Source organism: Manis javanica, unplaced genomic scaffold, assembly GCF_040802235.1.
Source record: "Manis javanica isolate MJ-LG unplaced genomic scaffold, MJ_LKY HiC_scaffold_23, whole genome shotgun sequence".
NCBI lineage: Eukaryota > Metazoa > Chordata > Mammalia > Pholidota > Manidae > Manis > Manis javanica.
The window spans coordinates 2,375,288-2,401,861 of NW_027332169.1; the positions used below are offsets into that span (position 1 = coordinate 2,375,288).

General features: G+C 41.1%; 1 long non-coding RNA gene across 1 annotated transcript; it reads left to right on the forward strand.

The window, feature by feature from the left end:
• The first annotated feature begins 1,412 nt into the window (after positions 1-1,412).
• Positions 1,413-25,248, forward strand: LOC140847593 (uncharacterized). The gene is made up of 4 exons (XR_012127637.1): positions 1,413-2,934; positions 3,815-3,970; positions 10,031-10,136; positions 23,034-25,248. It is a non-coding gene; the product is annotated as an uncharacterized lncRNA (long non-coding RNA).
• The last annotated feature ends 1,326 nt before the right edge of the window (positions 25,249-26,574 follow it).

Sequence of the window (26,574 nt, forward strand, 5' to 3'; positions counted from 1 at the left end):
GTGTTGTACAGCCTTCCCTGTTCCCCGCCACACATTATACATCCTAAAGAATGCCTCCTTTCTTTCCCCTTCCCTTATCCCTGCATTCCCACCCATCCACTCCTGTTCCATACTGTTTGGTTACTGTTAGTCCATTCTTGGGTACTGTGAGGCTGCTGCCCTTTTACTCCTTCAGTTATTTCTTTGTTGTTGTAGTCCCCAGATGAGAGAAATCTTTGATATACATATATGTGTGTGTGTGTGTGTGTGTTTACATATATATACACATATATGTATCTGAGGCTGTACTTTGCAAGAGAAGCACTGTTGCGTGGAGTTTCAGTAACATCACAGCAGTGCCTCTTTCGTAGGAACAGAGTGTGTATGGCAATTGGAGCACATTCCCACTTCATAGCTTGGTGCCCTGGCTGGGGGTATGATTTCGGTGAGGTGCGTGCTGAGCACCTTGACAGCATCAGGGATATGGAAACCATATCCAAGGTACTGTGTGTTTCTTTTAATTTTGTTGTCAGTACTTAAGATTTACATGAGCCACATTATTTTTACTAGACTCCCCCCATTATCAAGTCCGCACCACATACCCCATGAGAGTCACTGTCTTTCAGCCCAGTAATATGCTGTAGAATCACTACTGGTCTTTGTGTTATACTGCCATCTCCGTGCTTCTCTCCCCGTCCGCGCTATGTGTGCTACTCGTAGTGCCCGATTTTCTCCCTTATCCCTTCCTTCCCACCCATCCTACACCGTCATTTTCCATTTGGTAACCAGTCAAGAACAAATGAAGCAAACTTGCCTCTACCCATCAGAAAGCTTTCCCAGCTGAACATATGAGATTATTCTAAATCACTGGCCTGGGTAGGGAGTTTATAAAATGAGTAAACAAATGAGAATATAACAGGAGCCCTTATTTAATTTTCATTAATACATGCATTTATAAGTATTTGTTCTATAAGTCTCTGTGTCACTTTAGGCTTTTCATTCATTCATTCATCTTGAGTATTTATTGAGACTCTCTTAAATGTCAGCCACTGTAGAGGTTTCCAGATACGGAATGGGGGCCAAAGTGGTAGCCTGACCTTCAGGGCACTTTACTCTAAAGGAGAAGACTATCACTTAATATTCATTTTAATATGTATTACAGAATTATTTTAGGTGCTAAGAAGGGAATTACAAAGGACTGTGAGGGAAAATAGTCTGGATTTGAGTTCAAAGAAGGACTCTTTGAAGAAGTATGAATAGCTTGGTGAAAATAAGTCATTTTAATTATAGCCATTCTAGTGGATGTGTAGAGGTATCTCCTGTGGTTTTAAACTAATTTCTTTGATGAATAATAATCTTGAACATTTTTCATGGTGCTTTTGGGCATTTATCTTATTTTATGAAATGTCTGTTCCCATTCTTTGCCTATTTTTGTTGAGATGTTTTGTCTTTTTATTGAGTTATACTAGTTCTTAAATATTCTGGAAGTAGTTCTTTCTTTTTCAGATACATGTTTTGCAAAAATAATTTCTCTATTTGCTATGGTCTAAATGTTTGTGTCCCCTAGAATTCCTGTGTTAAAGTCCTGCTCCCCAAGATGCTGGTATTAGGAAGTAGAGCCTTTGGGAGGTGCTTACTTCATGAGGGTGCAGCCTTCATCAGTGAGATTAGTGTCTTGTAAGAGAGGCTCCAGAAAGATTCCCCAGAGCCTTTTACCATATGAGGATACAGTGTGAAGCTGCTAGGTATGAACCGGTAAGAGATCTCTCAACAAAACATTACCGTGGTGGCACCTCGATCTTGTTCTTTCCAGCATCTAGAACTGTGAGTGATAAATTTCTGTTCCTTAAAAGATACATAGTCTGTGATATAGTTATAGCAACTCAAACAGACTAAGACACCATCTGTGGTGTATTTTCATTTTCTAAATGATAGCTTTGAAGAACATAAGTCTTAGTTTTAAAGTCAAATTATCATGTTTTCTTTTATGACCAGAGCTTTTTGCATTCTAATAAATCTTTGCCAATCCCAGGGCTGAAAAGAGTTCTTCTGGTGTTATCCTCCAAAAGTTTATAGTTTTAGCTCTTAATTTAGGTCTATGATCCATTTTAAGATGATTTTTCTATATGATGTGAAGGAGATTCATTTGTTTATCATATGTACATCCAGTTTTCCCAGCACCATTTGTTAAAAGCACAACACTTTCCCCACTAAAATATCTTAGCAACTTTATTGAAAATCAATTGATAATATATGTGTGGGTCTATTTTTGAGCTAATTAATCTGTTCCATTGATCTATATGTCTGTCCTTACATAAATACCACATTGTCTTGCTACTTTAGTTGCAGGGTGAGCCTTGAAATCAGGTAGTCTAAGTCCTCTACCTTTATTATTCCTTTTCAAAATTACCTTTATTATTCCTTTTCAAAATTATTTTAGCTGTGCATTCCCATATAATTTTCAGGATCAGCTTGTCAGTCCTTATAAAACACCTGCAGGTGTTTTGCTTGGAACTGCATTGAATCTAAACCAAACTGGATAGCATTGGTGCTTTAAAAGAAACGAAATATTTGAATTCACAAACCTTCTCATGTACTTAGATATTCTTAAATCTGGGGTGTACTGGTCTTACACATATTTTGATGCATTTACCTCCAAATGTTTATCTTATTATGTTACTGTAAAGGCAAATTTTAATTTCACTTCAGATCTTCCAGTGTTGGTATATAGAATTGTAATTGATTTTTGTAGTTTGATCTTTTACTCTGTAACACTGCTAAATTTATTATTTCTATAAATAAGGATACTTATTCAATTCCAAACTGTATGCTTTTATTTTTTTTTCTTGTCTCATGGCACTAGTTAGAACCTAAAAAAAGATACTGAACAGAAGTGAAAGCAGACATCCTTGCTTTCTGATGTCATGGGGGAAATGCTCAATCTTTTACCATCAGGTATGTCAGCTGTAGATTTATTACAAATGTATTTCACAGGTAGAGGAAATACTCTTCTACCCATACTTTGATGAAATTATTTTGTGCTTAATATCATTAATAGGTATTAGATCTTGTCAAATAGTTTTTCTGCATCTACTGAGAAAACCTTACCAGTTTTCCCCTTTTATTCTGTTAATATGGTGAACTACACTGATTGATTTTCAAATGACAAACCAAAGTTGCATCCTGGTGTAACCCCTCCTTTTTCACAATGGGTTAACCATTTTATATATTGCCCAGTTTGACTTGCTAATATTTCATTAGGGGATTTTTGTCCATAATGCGTAAATTTTTTTCTGATTCTTATAATGGCGCAATGCTAGGCTTATAAAAGAAAAGTGCTTCTCTGAGAATGTATTTGTAAATGACGCATCTGACAAGGGGTTAACATCCAGAATATATAAAGAACTCATATGCCTCAACATCCAAAAAGTAAATAATCTGATTAAAACATGGGTGGAGGATATGAAGAGACAATTCTCCAAAGAAGAAATTCAGATGGCCAACAGACACATGAAAAGATGCTCCACATCACTAATGATCAGGGAAATGCAAATTAAAACCACAATGATATATCACCTCACATCAGTAAAGATGGCCAGCATCGATAAGACTAAGAACAATAAATGCTGGTGAGGATGTGGAGAAAGGGGAACCCTCCTTCACTGCTGGTGGGAATGTAAATTAGTTCAACCATTGTGGAAAGCAGTATGGAGGTTCCTCAAAAAACAAAAAATAGAAATACCATATGACCCGGGAATCCCACTCCGTGCAGTTTACCCAAAGAGTACAAGTTCTCAGATTCAAAAAGACACATGCACCCCTATGTTTATTGCAGCACTATTTACAATAGCCAAGAAATGGAAGCAACCTAAGTGTCCATCAGTAGATGAATGGATAAAGAAGATGTGGTACATACAGACAATGGAATATTATTCAGCCATAAGAAAGAAAGAAATCCTACCATTTGCAAGAACATGGATGGAGCTAGAAGGTATTGTGCTCAGTGAAATCAGCCAGGTGGAGAAAGACAAGTACAAAATGATTCCCCTCATTTGTGGAGTATAACAATGAAGCAAAACTGAAGGAACAAAACACCAGCAGACTCACAGTCTCTATGAAGGGACTAGAGGTTATCAAAGGGGAGGTGTGTGGGAGGGTAGGTAGGGAGGGAGGAAGAAGGGGATTGAGGGGTTTTATGTTTGGTACACATGGTGTGGGGGTTCACGGGGAAGACAGTGTAGCACAGAGAAGTCAAATAGTGAATCTGTGGCATCTTACTACACTGATGCACAGTGACTGCAATGGGATATGGGTGGGGACTTGATGATATGGGTAAATGTAGTAACCCCATTGTTTTTTCATGTGACACCTTCATAAGAGTGTATATCAATAATACATTAATAAAAAATAAATAATAAAAAAATAAAAGTGCCCTTTCCTCCTCTATTCCCTGAAACAGTTTGTGTAGGATGGGTAGTATTTCTTCCTTAAATATAGAGAATCCAACAATGAAACCTTCTCGTCCTGGAATTTCTTTAATGAGGTTTAAATTTATATTAGTTAATAAATACAGATATATTCATATTTTATATTCATTTTTGAGCCTTTTAGCTAATTTGTATTGTTCAAGTAATTTTTTCCATTAAAAATTTTATAATTTACTGATAAAATGTTTTGCAATATTTCCTTAATATAATTTGATGTCAGGAGGTTCTACAGTGATATCTCTTCTTTTAGTCTTCATACTGATAATTTGTGTCTTTTCTTTCTCTCTTTTGATCAGTCTAACTAGAGTTTTACTAATTTTACTGTTTTTTCAACAACAAATGGTATTTGGCATTATGGATATTTTATATTATTTCTCTGTTTTCTGTTTAATTGATTTCTGGTTTTATATGTATTATTTCCTTTATTCTTTGTGCTTTTTGTTCAATCCACTCCTTTTTTAGCTTCTTGAAAGGGAAATTTAGATAATTGATTTTTAATACTTCCTTTCTTCTAAAGCTATACATTTCCCATTAACTCTATTTTACCTGGATTCCAAAATATTTATATGTTGTATTAATTATTCAATGCAAAATATTTTCCAACTCTGCTTTAAAATTCCTGTTTGACTCATTGGTTACTTATAATTATTTTAATCATTTAATTTTCAAGTACATGGAGGTTTTTCAATTATCCTTTTATTATTGACTTGTAATTTAATTTTACTGAATCAAGGGTGAATATGTTATATAATTTTGAGCCTTACAAATGTATTAAGACTCACTCAATGGACCGATATATGATTGGACTTGGTAAATATTTTATGTATACTTTAAAAGAATATATATTCTGCCATATGCATTTCTTTTTCATTTCTGTCATGTTTTTCTTCATGAATTTTGAAGCTCTGTCCTTTGACATTTTTAGCTGAAGTCTTCCAAAAAGCAAATATTGACACAGGAATAGAAATAAAAGGCATTTATTGGTGAAAATGCCTATGAAGGATAAAGGGGAGAAGGCATGAAAAGGCAGAGAGAGACTTCAAACCATGGGGCAGATCTGACAACTATCATAGAGAGAGGGGAGGAAGGGGATGGGGTAGAAAAATCTTAGACAGCTGAGTAGTACCAAGAAGAGTTCAACCAGACAGATAAGCAAATCTTCAATATCTCCCATTGGGGGAATGGGCTTACCTTAAATCCTCTGCCATGTTCAGTCATTGGCTTAGAGAAGCCCTAAGAAACACAGTCTCAGTGCAAGCAGAGAGGTGGGTCCAGAGGGCAGCAGCTGGGGCTTTGGGTCAATATTATGGGGTATTTTTTTCTGGCCTTCTCTCTTGTCTCCTAAGTCCAGCATCTCTGTCATTTCTAAACTTGTTTCTGTTGATTAATTTTTTTCTTGTGTTTATAGGTTACACTGATTCTTTGCACTTCTAGTAATTTCTGATTAGATACAAGTATTGTGAAAATCACATTGGTGAATGCCTGGATTTTGTTATTATCCTTTAAAGAGTACTAATATTGGTTTTGACATTTCTTGTAGATCAGTTTGATCTTTTCATGGTTGGTTTTGTTGGTGAACATCTAGAATGGCCTTTACCCTAGGACTGCTTTGACTCTTCTGGGGGCTCTACAGAATGAGTATTCAATAAAGACTCATTACTCTGACTCATTCAGTCATCTCCCAGGAATTCAAAAGTCTCAGGAATTCAAAGTTCAGTTTAGAGTTTATTGATAGTTGCTCTTAGCCCAATTTCATGACATACATAAATCACTATTCACCAAAGACTCAGGAAAGCCCCATGCAATCTTGAGCTCTTTCTTTGTGTAACTTCCTCTTCTATGGTTCTCTTCTCTGAAAATTTCAGTTGTTTAATTCTCTTTGAAATTCAATCAACTCAGTATGACCACATTGATTCTGCTTGGATTTCCCCTCTCTGCACAATTCAGAAAATTACTCCAGGCAAAAAGGAATATAGGTCTCACCTCATTTTTCTCTTTTCTATCTCAAGTCATAATCTTACACTATTTACCAATGCCTGTAAACAGTTTTTTGATCCATTTTCCACAGCCCTAATTGTTTGTCATAGGACAGTGAGTTTGGTGCCCAAACTCTGTCATGACCTAAGAAAGAAATCCCACTGAAGGACTTTTATTGAGAGTGACATGACATATGTAATTGTTCTTTCCCCTCAAGAATTTACACACAAGTGGCAGTAACAGATATTGACACAGTTAATACAAGTAAGATTAGAATAAATGCACAGTAGATGCACAAACAATACATTTTGGAAGCTGTTAAACCATGCATGTACTATCTTGTTCCTTAATTGCCTCTGTGTGAAAGGCTTATCAGTCTAGCCAGACTGTAGGCTTCTCAGTCCTCCTCCCCTTCAGTCTTTAAAATCAGTGCCACATACATCCCGAGGAACTCAATAAGGACATGCAATTAGATGGACTGTGCTCGGCTCAAGGGGCCAGCAGTACAATCCAGCACTGTGAAAGGATTCTAATTTCTCCTTGACACTTAAATGGATTGTCACCACCTTGGAACAGCAGCAGCATTAGAAACAAGAGAATGGAGATTATAACAGAAGCCCTTCAAGGCCCTGATGAGAAAGTCTCCACGTGAGTCACCTTCTGTTAAGTGGACAGTGAGTGCAACCATCACAGAGTGAACAATTAAGTTCTCATCTGTCACATTCTGAATTAGAATACTGTGAAGTAGCTTTTTTATTACCTTTTAATTATGCATATAACCACACACGTCCTACTTTAATATACAGCACTAAAATGTGCTGATGGAAATGAAAACATTTCACTTGAAAGCGTTCCATCAGGCATGGCAAAACACTACCCTCTGTCACCTGGCAAAATACTACCCTCTGTCACCTGAAAAAACAACTATCCTCTTTCAGTCTCAATAATTCCTTATATCTTGAAGAGATTTATTCAAAGTCCCATTCCATCCATTGTCCCATTTCTTTTGTTATCATCTCTGTAAGCTAGCTGGCCAGAAATGGTTACATACGCCTGATTTCATTTGAGGAACCCCAAATATGGTTATGGGAATATGTATAGATAAAGAAATAGATAGTTGTACATTTTAGATATATAGCTATCTCTCACATCTCATATAAGTAATTTCATAGGTTATATTCACAAGCAGAATTTATATTTGTTTATAACAGCTGCAAAAAAAAGTACCCTGGTTAAAGATGGAACTACTGCAAAGCATTGGGTAAAACAATGGCGTACCTGGTGAATTGAGAATTATCCACAAAATGCTTTCTTCCAGTTTCCTGAGTATGTCCTGTGGACATTCACTCATTCAGTAGAGGCTTCAGAAGCACATACCATGTGCTCACCCATGAGTGTGGCACCACACAGAGTCTGTTCTGAATTCTGCTGAGTCCAAAATCTGTGCCTTTACCAAAAGCAGAGGGGAGGTCAGGGATGCTGAGCTACCCAGGCTTCTGAACATTCTTGAGAACGTTAAGGCAGGAGACAAGGAGGAAGCTCCCCTTCCGTCATATGTTGCTAATCAGTTTGCACTTCTTTAGTTGAGTCATCTCAGCAAATCTAGAAGTCTGTAAAATAAATATAAAGTATTATAAAACCAGAAGCCACTAGTATTAAAGTATTAAAAAGCAATAAGCCAGCAAGCAGAGGCTTTAGATCACAAAAGGGACTTAAATTACCTTGATACCTTACCTAACAAGGAAGCTAGCAGAAAGTGCTTAAAATACTTTTCTGAAAAGTTAGGCTTTCCCTGCTCTGCTGAGTAGCTAAAACTCACAGTAGTGGCTCCAGTTCCAGAATAGATTGAGGCAGTTTGAGAGGGAGTGTGCTTCCCTGCAAGTCCATTAACAGTAACGAGTGTTACCATTGCCAAGTGATGGGGCAGTTTTCCCTCAAGACCCAGGATCTGATGAACATCATAATCCTGAGGCAAGGAATAAATATTAATCATTTCTTCTAGTTAAAAACATGAAGGGTCTCTGTAATAACTAATACAGTATTTAATGCTTTTTTGCTTACAAGCTAGAGGCTCTTTCTAGTTGGGAAAACAACTAGTGAAGTACTTAATTCAAAAGAATTTAAGAATATCCCTTGAGTCAAAATTTCTCTAAAAAGCCACATTGGCTCCTCCATCTCTGACAGTTTAGTTTCTAAGGGAAGCATCCCTACCACAACCATCCTAAAGAGATCAATGTTACCTTTGAGCCATTCAAAACAAGAATGTAAGAATCATAGCTTTTAATCAGTCTTAGCAAAGAGAATCTTGAAAGACAGAACTACAGAACTTACCTGACTAGCCATCACCGAAACTTCCCACCCCAAGCCAAGAGCACATTCTGTGATTCACTCAATACAAATGTGGGGCTTTTGAAGGAAATGGACATTCTGGATGTAGCACAGTGGATTGGAAAATGACCATAATGACCCTTGTGAGTCAGTCCACCTGAGTATAAGGCATTAGGCATGGCACAGAATTGGATTTCTACATGCCAGACTTTAGAAACATTATCTGATTTAATATTCTCAGCAATCCTATGAGGTGGTTCTAAATTTATCCCTATTTTAATATAATGAGAAATTGAAACTCAGAGTGTTAATGGGCTTGTCCAAGGCCACACAGTAAGGAATAAGCCAAGCTAGTATTCACATATTATTTCATGACAGCAGAGTCCTGACCATTTGCTGAACTGCTTTGTCCATGTCGCCTGATGTCTAGCTTTTTAGCTCAGACCCTATTCACACTGGTCTATACATACATTTCTCTTCCACATGCATGGAGATCTTGCTACCTCTGTTTGAACAAACACTTCCCGTTACCCTGTTTTATTACATCTGTACCATGAAAACACTTCTAGTCTTCTGCCTGCTATTGGTTCCCACAGTAATTGGTATGTTCCTCCTTATGATCAAGCAAAGCATGATATCAATGTTGAGTATACAGAGTTTTGATATCCAGTTTACCTTAATAGATCATCAAGTCTTCAGGCCAGGATCTACATTTGATTTTATTATGATCTCCTCAATATAGTGTCTTGTACAACTACCCAGGAAATGCTCAAGAAATGTCTTTTGAATAGAAAGAAAATATGTATGTTTTAGCCCCACACGTATTTACCTTGAACCTCATCTGACTTACTCACTGTGGTGTTGTCAGAGCCCAGCACAGTTCTTTGTATATAATGGATGCTTGTCAAATGTTTGTGGGATGAATGAATGAGTGAGTCTAATTATCCTGAAAGAATATGAACAAGGTTCAGCATCCCTGATCTCGGTCCAACCTTGGCCCTGACTCTTACTATTTTTGAGACACTTAACCTCTCAAAGTCTCTCATTCTCTGTCTGTTAAATGATGATAATAGTGTTATCAAATGGACAAGACAGTGGTGCTCACAAAGTAGTGCATATGCTCCCCTCGTTTGCAGTTTGTGTGGGTCATGGGATTGTTTCTAGTCGATAGTTTGTGAGGGGAATTAAAACATGCCAATTCTGGTCTGATACTGACAAGAGGACATATGTGTTCTTCATACTTGTTTCCATCTACACAGGTAGATGACCAAAGAACTTAAGGGATGGAGAATGGCAGGAGGAAACTACTCAGATCACTTTACCACTGTTGGAGTATAATGGCCAAGGAAATCACAACAGATACAAGTAAGGAATAAATCTTAACCTTTGTTAACCACTGATTTTAGAGTTAATTTATTATTGCTGTTTCACCTGCTTATTCTGACTAATATAATCAATCTTCTGGAGTTACGAGGATTGAGGTAGATAATAAATATCAACACTTTAGTTCATTATCTGTACAAGCAAGTACTCAATGCATTATAGTTTTATTACTCATTGTTATTAATATGACTACTATTATTATTAATATTAACATTTTTATTACTACCAATTACTGTGGGAACCACTATTACCTGGATATCTGTCTCTCTCTGTCTTTCTCATCATACATCCACTTACATACACATGAGGATAAACAAGGTTTTAGGGTATTGATGCCATTTCTGATGCATGAGGCTACACTTTTGTCAGAGTAAACTCACAAAAGTCAGGGACTAGAACACAGCTGGGTTCTGTGCAGGAAACCTCTAAACAACATCTCTCTGGAGCCAGTCGGGACCACTGCTCACAGTACTTCTGGTTGCTTCTTCACAAAATCACAGAGTCAGTTTCCTGGTAGATATAGTGGACTTTGAAGAGTTTTATGCTCTAGCTGTGTTCACCAAAGCCTCAGAAAAATAAACAAATTAAAAAAAAACATAAAAGAACAAGCAAGAGGAAATAGTTTAGCAAGAGGAAGAAAAACAGTAAGCTATTGCTTCATTAGAGAGCCATGTGTAGCCTCCTCAAAGGCAGTAGCTTTTAGAAATGATTTCTTGGAAGAGCTATTTTTGCCTTTGAAGTGTTTCCTCTAAAAGAAGCAAAGTATTTATCTTGTTAGCTCAGGAGAGGTGATAGCAAAAAGGCCAGGTCACTCACAAGAGGTTTTCTGAGCTTCTATTTATATGGCTCATGCTTGGAAATCCAGCTTTGGAAGCTACTTCAGTGATAAATAATCTGCACACATGCTCCCATCTCCAAACACTGCATTTTTCATTACATCAGGGAGTTAATAAGTATCACATTTTATTAATGAAGGGCCGCACTTTCAAGTCTGAGAATTTTTTTATGGAAATAAACAGTTAAAAAAAGCTTTGCTTTGGCATATTTCTGAGATACTAGGTCTTTTGTGGAAAATACTTGGATACATAAACCATGGCCTAGGAAGATATTAGAATGCAATCCATGAATAAATGGTTTCCTTTGTTTTTGCTTTCTGGCCCTTTGGCCTGGATCTCTATGGAATTGTGACTACGGATGATGTCAGTCTGGACAGGATAAAGGGCCAGCTGAAAGGGGTGGTGTGAGAAAACATGATGGCAGTGATCATTAAGAAATCTGGTTAGATGGAGTATAAGTTTGGGTTTTTCCAGCTAGAAATGAGCCTGACCTTCTTGGGTTGTGAACTCCTTCTTGAAGACATCTTTGTATACCCTATATCTAGCACACAGTTGACCTAGAACAGGGTTGGTGCTGACCACTAGAATCAATGGGTATTCCTGAAAAGTTGTCCATAAATCAGACTGTCATGAAGGTAATCATATTCCCCACAGGAAAAATGCCATTTTTGGAAGAGCATCCCGATTAAGGGCTCAACATCCAATAAATCAGAGCTATGACCAAACTATCCTAAACACAAATCTGCAATAGCTGGAAGCTGCTCTGGTCACCTGAAACAATACTCTTGTGTCCAAGTTCCATAAAATGGGCATTAGCTCTGTTGCATATCTTGATTCTGCAAAAGGACCTGTGTTTGATAGCATACACGTACAGTTATGCTGTACCATGAATGCAGCTGACACACCAGCCCCAGTGTGAACCCATGTTGTTGCCCTCTGGTAGAGCAGAAAGTTCTGTGGGGAAAATTTAGATGGCTGACCTATCCTAGAATTCTTTGCAAGGAAGGGTGTTTAAAATTTATACCTATTCACACCACCTGAATCCCAGCCCTCATCATTCCTTGCTGAACAATTGTACTATTTCCCTGACAGTTCTTGTACTTCACATCAGCTTCCCTTCAAACCACTTCCATGTGGCAGTTGCAGTGATCTTCAAAGAATGCTAATCTAATCTTACTCATGGCCAGCTTAAAATGCTTCTTGTCTCTGTTAACAGACTTTCTGAACTCCTCACCCTCGTCTTTGAGGTCCATAGTACTATGAGGCCTGCCTATCTCCTTCCTCATCTGGCAGCACTGTCTTCCTCACGGTCCAGGCTTTAAACAAATGTGTTTTTCTGTTATTCCATTCTTCACACACACATCTGCCACTCTTTCCTCACTCTCTTATTTCTGCCTAAAACTGTCCTCCTTTTTTCCCTGCCAATTCCTATTCACCTATTTCTAGCCAAATAAGAGGGCTTTCCTGATCCCCAGAACAAGTCAGTTTGCTTTATCACTTACACACTCAGCACCCTTCAGAGCCAATGGCATTGCTGGGATCAAATAATAAATTTTAAATTTACTTGTTTAATCCTATCTTTATTTAGTTACCATAAGTCTCATGACTGTCTTTCTGCTTCAACACCATATGCTCAGAAACCAGAACAGAGCCTGTCCCAAAACAGGTACTAACAAATACATGTGCAATAAACTCACTGAAATTTGATGAAAAAGAAAGTCTTCACTCAAAGCAAGCTGGATCTGCATTGGGAAAACTTTTTACCTGCAAGTCCTTAAGGAGTAAATAATTGCCACTCCTATTGCCAGACTGAGTCGGGATGGCTCCTAAGCCAATTGCAGTGGTTCATAAAAGGCCTATTCCAAAATTCTCAAAGCCCATGCTCAAATTAAGCCCTCTCTACTATCAGACCCTTAAATTAAAGGGAAAGTTGTATGTATTTGATGCATGGAATTAAAGAAAAAAAAAGGAATTTGCACCCTTCACCCAATCCTTGCCTTCCACCACCACTGCCTTGGCTCCAGGGTTGAAGACTTCTACTTGGGGCTTGTTTTACCTTGGGATATATGTGGCCTACAGTGGATGAAACAGTAATGATGACTTAGGACTATGGCTTTGATCCTCAGGTCCACATAATGTGTCTCCCATGAAAAGCCAGAGGATAAATCTTGAGTCTGTCTTGGGATGTGTTTCCAAGTGGGAGAGAATTTAAGTGTCATGAGTGAGGGACTGTTTGTCTTAATCACCAATGTGTCTTCAGAACTTAGAATAGTGCCTTTAAGGTGCTACAAACTAAAAAATATGATTGACTAAATGAAAGAAAATAACACTAACTTCAGTAGCTCAAGACTGTGTTCAGAACTCACCATTTTTAGTAACTTCTCCTGCCTACATGTACACATATACACTCCTGTCTTAGTCTTAGTGTATCCCTGACTGGATTTCTTCTAATGTTGATTAGCAGAAAGGGTGTTGAGCCCATTGACTCAACCACTTTATCATTCTTAAGAAGATAAGATTAAGAATACAACCAATACTATTGTAATATCTTGGTTTGGTAACAGAGGGTAACTACACTTATGGTGGTCAGCATCCAGTAATACATATAATTATAGAATCACTTTGTTGTACATCTGAAAGAAATATGACTGTATGTCAACTTTATTTCAATAAAAAAAGGAATGAAAGCATTCTTTGGGTTGGGCTGCACTGAACTTAGCCAAGTTATCTTTGACTTATGACTCATTTTGAACCCCAAAATCCTTACTATCTGAATGCCAATGTCAGTGTTATTTACATCTTTATTTCCAACGGGAGTATAATATCTGCAAAGGACACTCCTCATCTTCTTCTCAATCCTTGGATTTAAATAATCACAAACATAATTTTTAAGAAATGTCCCTTACAGTGATAAAGAACAGCATCAGGAGCTTGTATTACTGATTCATAACCTAACCAGGTCCTTTTCTTGGCAATTAAAGATAAAGATAAATTTTAAATGATGTTGTGGGTAAAATTTTAATATTTCCAGAATATCTCACCTGGCTTTAGTTCATCTGCATATCAACAGGTGTTCAAGGGTGGAGAGAAGTATGGCTTTTGTGGGATTAATGGGTTTAAGACATAAATCAAGTGATATAGGGATCATATGTACAAATACGTATGACCTGATTGTTTCTCCTACAACTCCTGATGCATGATCAGTAACAGAATGAGTAAAGACAAAACAGTTCCTACAACTCATGACCACCCTCACATGGTTTTGGTGTCTTTGAGGAGCATCACGCCCTAGGGCTGGACTCAAGGTCAGATAATGATTGTGTGTTGGTCATGTGTTGAAACCCCTACTCAGAATTCTTTGGATGTTTGGGTTCATTTGCTCAATAAATATGAGGAGTGCCTTTTCGGCATTACTCTTGCACTGTTATGCCTTGAGTCCTCTGGCTGGCCCTTTCAGATCTTTGATATCTCATCATGTCCCCTCCCTTATCTGCAGGACAGAGGCAGGGAGGGCACCAACAGCTTCAGTGCATTTGCATCATTCCCCAGGGGTGGAGAGAAGTTAATCTACATATTAGTGGGTAATTACCTGGGCAACAGAGGGCTTATTGTACCTGAGAGGTGAAGGGGGCGTCGGCAGTTTTGTTTCTGCTGCAGCAGGAAAGAGAGAAGGGCCTGGACTACAGTTTGTAAGCAATAAATGGGTTTTAAACTTTATTTCTCCCTTTGACTGATTTCAGTTTTTAGAGGCATTTTGCCCTTGTATGTCCTCTCCCTGGACTTAACATTTGGTGCAGTTAGCAGGATTCCTCTGAACCCAATATCTGTTACAATGGGTAGGACCTTTGGAAGGGCTGCCCCTAGAAATGATGGGAAGAAGTGGCGCTCGCACCAAGGGAAGTGTGTCTACACTCGTGTGGTCATGGAAGCGCCGACCCCAGCCCATTGCCCGAGCCTAAGGCTACTGCTGCTGCTTCTGCTGCCGACTGGAGCCTGGTCACAACTGTGGAAAGGAGCAGAGGTCCAGTACATCTTGCTAGAGAAGCAACTGGCTGCTATGTACCCCAGAGCCCATTGCCAGAAAAGCTCCGACCAAGATAATAAACACCTATCCCATCAAGGGATAACTGAGAGACTGGACCCAAAGGCCATGGAGTGGTGTGGCACAGACATCTACTGTATATCATGTGACTGGCCATTTGCTTTTGGCATCCCCAGGGAATGATGAAGCAGATGCATTGCCCCAGGTGTGCTGGCTAGAAGGAAAGCCTGCCACTGATGTGGGCCAATAGCTACATCAGCGTTTGCTGCACACAGGGACAAAGACAATATGGGCTTGTTGCCCATTGGTGGGGCTTGCCATTGACCTTTGAAGAAGTCAGCTGAGCCTGGAAGAAGTGCCCTGCACATTGTGCAGATCAGCAAACCACCAAGAAGGACCTAAAGCATCTCTTTGCAGCCTATGGCCCGTCGCCAGTGATTGAGAGCGAGTAAGGTACCTACTTTATTAGATGTGCATTGCAAGGATGGGTGCAGCAATTAGGAATCAAGTGGACATGGCCCTGGCATTTCGACGCATGGACCAGCAATGGCTGGCTCTTCTGGCACTTTGGGGAAAAGGCCTGGAAGCTGTCCTCATGTGTCCTGGAGAAACAGCAAAGTGGCCCCCCACAATTTACTTCTACAGTCCTTGTGTCCTGGATGTGTACCCTGACTGCAGCTGCCACGTGATGGCTGGAATGGACAAACTTTGGACTTAATCTGCATGGGACTTTGAACCTTGCTGAATCCTCTGTCTGGAGAATTATCATGATCGTATTGCTGTTGTCAAGAAAAAAAATCTTAAAGAGAGGATTGACTTTGACTAATGTTTGGTAAAAGTTTTGTGAGCAATCTAGCATGGCTGTTAGCAATGAGTAAACAAGTGGAGAAACATATTTTGTGCTTGGTAAAGGATTGTGCTGTAAAGTACATTTACTTAATCTGTATAGGATGAGTCCTCTGGCTTGAGGATTATCATGATTTTATTGTATGTCATTAGTTTGGTTGGAAGAGGGGGAATGAGTAAATTGTAAGGTGAGATTTCTGGAAGGGTGGCCTGTGGGTAAAATTGTAATATTTCCAGAATATCTCACCTGGCTTTAGTACATTTGCATATCAACAGGCACTCAAGAGTGGAGAGAAGTATGGCTTTAGTTCATTTGCATCATTCCTCAGGGGTTGAGAGAAGTTCATCTCCATATCAATGGGTAAATACCTGGTGACTCCTTTGCTCTCCCCGCCTTAGGCCTTCATGGCTGCAGCCGACCCTCAGGCCCCTCCTCCAACAGTCATAAACGAGGTGACTCCTTTGCTCTCCCCGCCTTAGGCCTTCACTGCTGTGTCGGACCCTCAGGCCCCTCCTCCAGCAGCCATAAACGAGGTGACTTCTTTGCGGATAGGAATGCTCCATTCCGCCCCCCTCCTCCTTCCGTTCCTTCCGCCAAAAATTCCTAGTACTAGGTACCTCGTGACTCCAGCACTCTGCCTTCTTAGAGAAGTCTGGGTGACACCCACACTTCCTAAGAAATTCCGACTCGTATACAAGTTTCCGCAGACCACCAGGGATCATCGGAGACGCCCTTTGTCTCCTTGCGGTCTGCTCCCCGTCCAAGGATCTCTGTTCATCTTCCCCTGTTTGTCTCCTTCTCTGTCCTTTAGCCATGGGAGCCTCCTCCTCCCTCCCTAAAGATTCACCTCTTGAATGCCTGCTCAAGTATCTAGCTACCCTCTCCCTGACACCTGATATAAAACCAAAATTTCTCCGTAAATACTGCTCCCAAGATTGGCCAACATACCCCCTAGACAATAACAACCAATGGCCCGCAGGGGGAACTCTTGATCCTAACATCACTCGCAATCTCTTTAACTACTGCCAGCACCTGAAATAATGGAAGGAGATTCCCTATATCGAAGCTTTCCGCCTCCTCCTTCCCCCGCCTCCCCCCAAGTTCTCCTAGCCTGCCAGCCATCTCCCCGCAGAAGCCTCCCGTTCACTCCCCCCTCTTCCTCCCACCCCCCTTGCCACCACTGCCTCCGCCTCCCCCCAAGTTCTCCTAGCCTGCAAGCCGTCTCCCCCGCAGAAGCCTCCCATTCACTCCCTTCCCCCACCTCCTCCTCCCACCCCCTTCGCAGCTGTGGCCTCCTCCTCCCCCCACCTCCCCCCAAGTTCTCCTAGCCTGCAAGCCATCTCTCCCGCAGAAGCCTCTCGCCCACCCCCTTCCCCCTCCTCTCCTACAACAGCCCCTTCCCCCTCCTCCACCACCACAGCACTCACCGCCGCCTCCCCCCCCCCCGAAGCCCCCCATCCACTCCCCCTTCTCCTACAACAGCCCTTCTCCCTTCCTCCCCCACCATATCCTCCCCCATCTCACCTCCTCTGCCTTCGTGACCCCTCTCATTATATCTGTCAGGCCCAATACCCCCTAACAACTTCAGCATTCATAAGCCTCCAACCCATCATTCAAGATCTCTTAAACAAAACTTACCTCAGACCCACTCACTCCCCATTTAATACCCCCATATTAGCTGTTAAAAAAAAAACCAATGGATCTTTCCGCCTTGTCCAAGACCTTTGCCTCATCAACATGGCCGTTGTCCCTGTCCATCCCTTAGTTCCAAATCCATACACCCTTTTATCGCAGATCCCTGCCTCAGCATCCCACTTCTCAGTTCTAGATCTCAAGGATGCATTTTTTCTATCCCTCTGGACCCCTCCTCCCATGATTTTTTCGCCTTCACCTGGACGGACGCATACACAAGACATTCTGAACATCTCACTTGGACAGTTTTGCCACAAGTCTTCTGAGATACTCCCCATATTTTTGGAAAGGTCCTAGCTCAGGACCTCAAACAGTTTCATCATGATCACTCCGAGTCCACCTTATTACAATACGTGGACGATCTTCTACTCTGCAGTCCCTCGTGGGAACAGTCTCAACTTGACACTGCCTCCCTACTTAACCTTCTAGCTTCCAGTAGTTACCGGGTATCCCCCGTCAAAGCTCAAATCTCTTCCCCTTCTGTCACTTACTTCAGATTCCTCCTATCTCAACAAAGAAAGTACATTACCTTAGACAAAAAATGGCTCCTCTCTGACCTGCCCGTTCCCAAAACCAAGACAGAAATCCTTTCCTTTCTAGGCCTGGCTGGGTATTTTAGCGCATGGATCCCTAACTTCTCCCTGTTGGCAAGACCCCTATACGACCTCAGCAAGGGCCCCCCTGAAGAACCATTATCATCCTCACCCCGACACTCCTTCATTAAGCTCCGTCAAGCCCTTGTGGAAGCCCCAGCTCTCCATCTTCCTGATTTGTTGAAGCCCTTCTCATTATACATTCATGAGAGGTCCAGTCAAGCTCTAGGAGTCCTAGGCCAGTATTATCGTCCATCCTTTGCCCCAGTAGCTTATCTCTCCAAGCAATTAGACCCCACAGTTCGGGGATGGGCCCCCTGCCTATGGGCATTAGCCACTGAACAGCTCTCGCAGAAGGAAGCTCATAAACTGACATTCACGGAGCCCCTTACCATTCTGTCCCCACATCACCTAAAAGATTTCTTCACCTACAAAAGTTTACAGACTCTCCCTCCCTCCAGACTCCTGACCTTACTGTCCTCTTTCCTCCAAAATCCCATTCACCCCCTTTGCCATCCATACCCGAATCATGACTATTTCCTCCTTTACTGCTCTCTCGCTTTTTTCCTCATTCCTATTGTCTTCCCCGCCAACCCAGCCTCCTTTGTATGGCAATTCAAAGTCAGACAGACTTACACACAGCATCAAACAAAAATTACCGCCCTCATTGCCACATCAGACTGCCCTCTGAAACGCTGCTCCGAGCCTTTATACCTCCACTCTCCTCCCTCCACCGAAGTGTTCACTAGCAGCTGCCTTTATTCTCCCTACCTCTGCTTCCTCTATGACCAAAAACAAGCCTGTTGCAGGCGATGGCCAGACACCTACGGGGGATGTCCCTACTGGTCTTGCGCCATTCACTATATGGGTAACTCCCAGTACCCACAGTATTACACCTCCAACCATTTCATAAAATATCCCAACAGCTCATTCTCCTTATCAATTCCAGATCCCTGGGACTCTTGATGGGCCGCCGGAGTCACAGCCTCAGTTTACTATGAGGGGTCCTCGAACCTGCACGGTAACCTTCATATCTCTTGAAAGTATGTTCCCTCTCATTCCCAGATCTCTCAAGTTGCATCAGATATCGGACATTCCAAAAAAGTCATTATCCAAACTCTTGACAGCAACTCTTCATCTTCTTATCCCCGCCCCTCTTCCAGTTCTCCTACTCTTGGTTACAGCTCATTCAAGACACCACCATCTTTCTCAACCACGCCCTCAACACCACCAATTGTTTCTTATGCACATCACTACAGCGCCCACTGCTGGCCGCCGTGCCCCTTCATATTTCCAACTACGCCTTCCATGCAGAAAGACAACCCCGTTGCTCCCTATCAGACATACCCAACGGTAGGGCACCAAGCTCTGAAGAGGGAACCTACTCCAATCACCATAGATACTCTGTCACTAGGTAATAGGCACCATTGTGATATCATGGGATCACCAGGCAACAGTGCGGCTCTTGCAAAGTCCACTCACAGAAGGTGGGGACTGCCCAGCCATGGCAAGCTGCATCATCTAAACAAACATTAGTGGTTCTGGCCAACATATATATATGGGTATATGTATGTGTGTGTGTGCATATATATATATATATATATATACACACACACACAGACACACACATATATATGAAAGATTTCACCCATCTGGGGACTAAAACAACAAAGGAAAAACTGAAGGAGCAAAAGGGCTGCAGCCGCACAGAATCCAAGAATGGACTAACAGTAATCAAAGGAAAAGGGACTGGGATGGAAGGGTGGGAATGGAGGGATAAGGGAAGGGGAAAGAAAGGGGACATTGTTTAGCATGTGTAATATGGGGGAGGACAGGGTAGGCTGTATAGCACAGAGAAGACTAGTAGTCATTCCACAGTATCTTAACACGCTGATGGACAGTGAGTGCAATGGAGTATCCGGGACGAGATTGGTCAAGGGGGGTGGGTGTAGTAACCATAATGTTCTCCGTGGAATAGTAGATTAATGATAACAAAATATACATAAAAATAAAAATAGAAAAAAACTAATGATACCATAATAAAGAATAAATGAGTACAAAAAAAAAAAGAATGCAGCAACCCAGTTTGGAAAAGACCTATGCACCCCTATGTTTATCACTGCACTATTCGCAATAGCCAACTTATGTGTCCATCAGGAGATGAATAGTTAAACAAAATGGGGTACATATACACAATAGAACATTATTCAGACAGAAGAAGAAGAAAAATTGTACCGCTTTCAACAACATGCATGGGGCTAAAAGGTATAATGCTCAGTGAAATAAGCCAGCCAGACAAACATGAGTATCAAATTATTTCAATTGTCTGGGGAGTATAAGAAGAGAGAAAAACCTGAAGGAGAAAAACTTCAGCAGACTCACAGAACACAAGAATGTACTGGTAGTTACAAAACTGAAAAGAACTGGGGTGGACTGTTTGAAATGCAGGGAAAAGGGTGATGGAGAAAGCAGGCATTATGATTAGAATGTATAATGTGGGTTTGGGACAGGGAGGGCTGTACAACACAACGGAGACAAGTAGTGATTCTACAGCATCATACAACATTAATGGACAATGACTGCAATGGAGTAACTGGGCGAAGCTTGGTGACTGGGAGTCTAGTAAACATAAATTTTCTCATGTAAGAGTAGATTAATGACACCAAGAAAAAATATGTATGTGTGTTCATATACCGATCAATCAATCAATGAATAAGAAAAAAACAGAAGGCGACAAACAAGTAAGAAAAAGACACATGCACCCCTATGTTTATCACAGCACTATTTAGAGTAGAAAAGAAATGGAGAGAACCATTGTGCCCATAATTAGGCTAATGGATAAAGAAGATGCCATACATGTACGCAATGGAACATTACTTACCCAAAAAAAGAACACAAATGCTATCATTTACAACAACATGGATGAAGTTAGAGGTTATTATGCTCAGTGAGATTACCCAGAGAGAGAAATGCATCAAAATGATTTCCCTCTCCTGTGAAGTATTAGAAGAAAGAAAAAACTGAATGAACAAGACAGAAGCACCCTTGCGAAACCAAAGAATGGACTGATCGTCACAAAAGGGAAAGTGACAGTGGGGGATGGGTGGGAAGGAAGGAAAAGGGGGAAAATTGGACATGATGAGTAGCGCCCCTAATGTGGGCTGGCAGGGGAGTACAGGGAAGGTAGAAAAACACAAAGACCTGTAGAGATTCTACAGTATATTCCTGGGCTGAAAGACAGCGACTCTCTCATGGGATCTGTGGTGGGGACTTGATACTGGGGGTGTCTAGTAACCATAATGTTCTTGATGTAAGTGATTAGCACTGACACCATCTTAAAAGAAACACACAGTACCTTCGATAGGGTTTCCATATTCCTGATTCTGTCAACGTGGTCAGCGCGCACCTCACCAAACTCATACCCAAGGCTACGGCACCAAGCTCCGAAGTGGGAATCTGCTGCAATCACCATACACACTCTGTCCCTAGGAGAGAGGCACCACTGCTGTGATGTCACAGTATCTCCAGGCAACCGTGCTGCTCCTGTAAAGTCCAGCCCCAGATGGCGGGCACTGCACAGCTGTTCAAGCTGTATCACCTTACCAAACATTAGTGGATCTGGCCTACATATACATATATGTGTATATATACATACATATACACGTATATATATATATATATATCAAATGATATCTCTCATCTGTGGACCACAAGAAGAAAGAAAAAACTGAATGAGCATAGGCACAGCAGGATAACAGTACCCAAGAATGGACTAACAGTAAACAAACGGAAAGGGACTGGGGTGGAAGGCTGGGAAATCTGTGCCCCCCCGCCCGCACCACATTATACACACTAAAAATGTCCCCCTTTCTTTCCCCTTCTCTTATCCTTCCATTCCCAGCCTTCCCAGGGATAAAAGAAGGGGAAAGGAAGGGAGCAATTTTTAGTGTGTATAACGTTGGGGGTGCGGCACCGGGAAGACTGCAAAACACAAGTAAGACTAGTAGTAATGACACAGCATCTTCCCACACTCATGGACACTGAGGGCAATGGGGTATCTGGGGGAAATTTGGTTATGGGGGGAGTTTAGTAACCATAATATTAATCGTGGAAAAGTAGATAAATAATACCAAAAATATATGTATATATATATATATATATATATATATATAGACATACCTATGTAGAAACCAATAAATAATAAATGAATAAATAGGAAAAAAAAGGGTGCAACCCAGTTGAAAAAGACATATGCACCACTATGTTTATCACAGCACTATTTAGAGAAGAAAAGAAATGGAAAGAACCGATGTGTCCATAATTAGACACAGGGATAAAGAAGATGTGGAACATATACACCATGTGATATTATTAAGCCATCAGGAGAATACAAATCCTGCAATTTACAACAACATGGATGAAGCTAGGGGGTATTATGCTCAGGGACATTAGCCAGTGAGAGAAATGCACCAAATGATTTCACTCTCCTGTGGAGTATCACATCAAAGAAAAAACTGAAGGAACAAGACAGAAGCAGCCTTGCCAAAGCTAAGAATAGACTAACGGTTACTAAAGGGAAAGTGACTGTGGAGGATGGTTGGGAAGGGATGGATAAGGCGGAAAAACTGGGCATTACAAGTAGCACACATAATGTGGGCTGGGAGGGGAGCACAGGGAAGGCAGTAAAACACAAAGACCATTAGAGACACTAGAGCATATGACTGGGAGGAAAGACAGTGACTCTCATGGGGTATGTGGTGGGGAGTTGATAATGCGGGGAGTCTAGTAACCGCAATGTTTCTCATGTAACTGTTTAGTACTGACACCAAAATTAAAGGAAACACACAGTATCTTGGATATCGTTCCTAGGTTCCTGATGCTGTCAAGGCGGTCGGCGCAGACTTCACTGAAATCAAACCCCCGGCTAGGGCACCAAGCTGTGAACAGGGAACCTGCTCCAATCACCATGGACACTCTGTCCCTAGGAAAGAGGCACCACTGTGATGGCATGGAATGTCGTGATGTCATGGAATCTTCAGGCAACAGTGCTTCTCTTGCAAAGCCCACCCCCCGATGGTAGGCACTTCCCAGCCGTGGCAAGATGCATCATCTTAGCAAATAGTAGTGGTTCTAGCCTACATATATGAATGCATATATGTATATATATATACACACACGTGCATATATACATACATATACATATAGATATACACATATCAAAGATTTCTCTCATCTGAGGACTACAACAACAAAGAATAAACTGAAGGAGCAAAAGAGCAGCAGCCTCACAGAACACAAGAATGGACTAACAGTAACCAAAGTGTTAGGGACTGGGGTGGACGGGTGGGAATGGAGGGATAAGAGAAGGTGAAACAATGTGGCCATTGCTTAGCATGTATAATGTGTGGGGCAGGGCACAGAGAAGGCTGTTCAACACAGAGAAGACTAGTAGTCATTCACAGCATCTTAACACGCTGTTGGACTGTGAGGGCAAAGGGTTATCTGGTGGACACACGGTGATGGGGAGAGTCTAGTAACCATGGTGTTCCTCGTGGAATATATTAATAATAAAAAAAATAAATAAACAAGTGAAAAAAGAAAACAAATTAGTGATACCAAAATATAGAATAAATAAGTAAAAAGAAACAACTGCAGCAACCCAGTTTGGAAGAGACCTATGCACCACATTGTTTTTAACAGCACTATTCACAAATGCCAAGTTAAGTGTCCGTATCAGGAGATGAATAGATAAAATGTGGTACACATACACAATAGAATATTACTCAGCCATAAGGACAAAGTAAACACTACCATTTCCAACAACATGGATGGAGGAGGTAGAGTATTATGCTCAGTAAAATTAGCCAGGCAGTGAAGAAGAGTACCAAATGATTTCACTGATATGGGGAGTATAAAAACAGAGAATAAACCGAAAAAGGAAAACAGTAGTAGACTCACAAAACCCAAGAATGCACTTATAGTTACAAAAGGGAAAGGGACTGGGGTGTAATGGCGGGGATGGAGAGACAAAGGGCAGGGAAGACAGGGGGCATTATGATTAGCATGTATAATACTGGGCGGCATGGTGATGGTTGTACAACACAGAGAAGACAAGTACTGACAGAACAGCTTCATAGTACACTGATGAACGTTGACGGCAATGGGGTATGTGGCGTGAACGTGGTGATGGGCAGTCTAGTAAACATAATTTGCTTTTGCATTTGTAGCTCAAAGATACCAAAATAAATAAACAAATAAAGAATGCAGCAACCCTGTTTGAAAAAGACATACGCACCCCTATATTTATCACAGCACTATTTAGTGTAGAAAAGAAATGGAAAGAACCAATGTGTCCAGAATTAGACTCATGGATAAAGAAGATGTGGTACATCCATGCAACGGAATATTATTAAGCCACAAGTAGAAAACAAATGCTACCATTTACAAAAACACGGATGAACCTAGAGCGTATTATGCTCAGTGAGATTAGCAGACAGAGAGAGAGAAATGTATGAAATGATTTCACTCTCCTGTGGGGTCTTAAAACACAGTAAAAACTGAAGGACAAGACAGAAGCAGTCTCGACAAACCTAAGAATGGTGTAACAGTTACCAAAGGGAAAGTGACTGTGGAGGATGGGTGGTAAGGACGGGTAGGAGGGAAAACTGAGCATTGGAGTAGCACACAAAATGTGGGTAGGGAGGGGAGTGTGCAGTAGGCAGTATGACACAAAGACCAGTTGTGATTCTACAGCATATTACTGGGATGAAAGACAGTGACTCTCATAGGGTATGTGGTGGGGACTGGATAATGGGAAGAGTCTAGTAACCATAATGTTCCTCATGTAAGTGTTTAGTATTGATGCCAAAATTAAAAGAAACACACAGTACCTGGGATATGGTTTCCATATTCCTGATGCTGTCAAGGTGGCCGGCACGCACCTCACTGAAATCATACCCAACGATAGGGCACCAAGCTCTGAAGAGGGAACCTGCTCCAATCACCATAGATACTCTGTCCTTAGGTAATAGGCACCATTGTGATGTCATGAGGTCTCCAGGCAACAGTGCGGCTCTTGCAAAGTCCACTCACAGATGGTGGGGAGTGCCCAGCTATGGCAAGCTGCGTCATCTAAGCAAACATTACTGGTTCTGGCCAACATATATATATGGGTATATGTATGTGTGTATATATATATATATACAAACACACATATACATGAAAGGGAGGGATAAGGGTGAAAACTGGGCACCACGATTAGCACACATAATGTGGGTGGGGAGAGGAGCACGAGGATGGCAGTATAACACAAAGAGCAGCTGAGATTCTACAGCATATTACTTGGCTGAAAGACAGTGACACTCATGGGGTATGTGGTGGTGCCTTGCCAATGGCGGGAGTCTAGTAACCATAATGTACCTCATGTAACTGTTTAGTACTGACACCAAAATTAAAAGAAACACACAGCACCTGGGATATGCTTTCCATATTCCTCATGCTGTCAAGGTGGTCAGCGACCACCTCACCGAAATCATAACCCCAGCCAGGGGACCAGGCTCTGAAGTGGAAACCTGCTCCAATCACTATAAAGAAATCTGTCCCTAGGAAAGAGGCACCACTGTGATGTCATGGAATCTCCAGGCAACAGTGCTCTTCTTGCAAAGTTCACCCCCTGAAGGTGGGCACTGACGAGCTTTTGCAAGCTGCATCATCTGAGCAAATATTAGTGGTTCTGTCTTACATATACATATATGTGTATATATACATATATATATACACACACACATATATACATATATATCAAATGATACCTCTCATTTGTGGACTACAAGAACAAAGAAAAAAACTGAAGGAGCAAAAGGGCAGCAGCCTTACAAAACCCAAGAATGGACTAACAGTAACCAAAGGAAAAGGGACTGGGTTGGAAGGGTGGGAATGGAGGGATAAGGGAAGGGAAAGAAAGGATGCATTGTTTAGCAGGTATAATGTGCGTAGGGGGAGGGGCACAGGGAAGGCTGTACAGCACAGACAAGACTAGTAGTCATTCCACGGCATCTTGCACGCTGGACAGTGAGTGCAATGGGGTATCTGGGGGGAACTTGGTCATGGAGGAAACATGGTCATGGGGGGAGTCTAGAAACCACTGTGTTCTTCATGGAATAGTAGATTGACGATACCAAAATATACATAAAGTAAAAACAGAAAATAAATCAATGATAACAATATGTAAATAAATACATAATTTCAAAAAAGGACTGCAGCAACCCAGTTTGGATAAGACCTATGCCCCCGTATGTTTATCAGAGCACTATTCACAATAGCCAAGCTAAGTGTTCATAAGGAGCTGAATAGACAAAGAAGATGTTCAACATATACACAGTGGAGTATTATTGAGCCATGACGAGAAAAC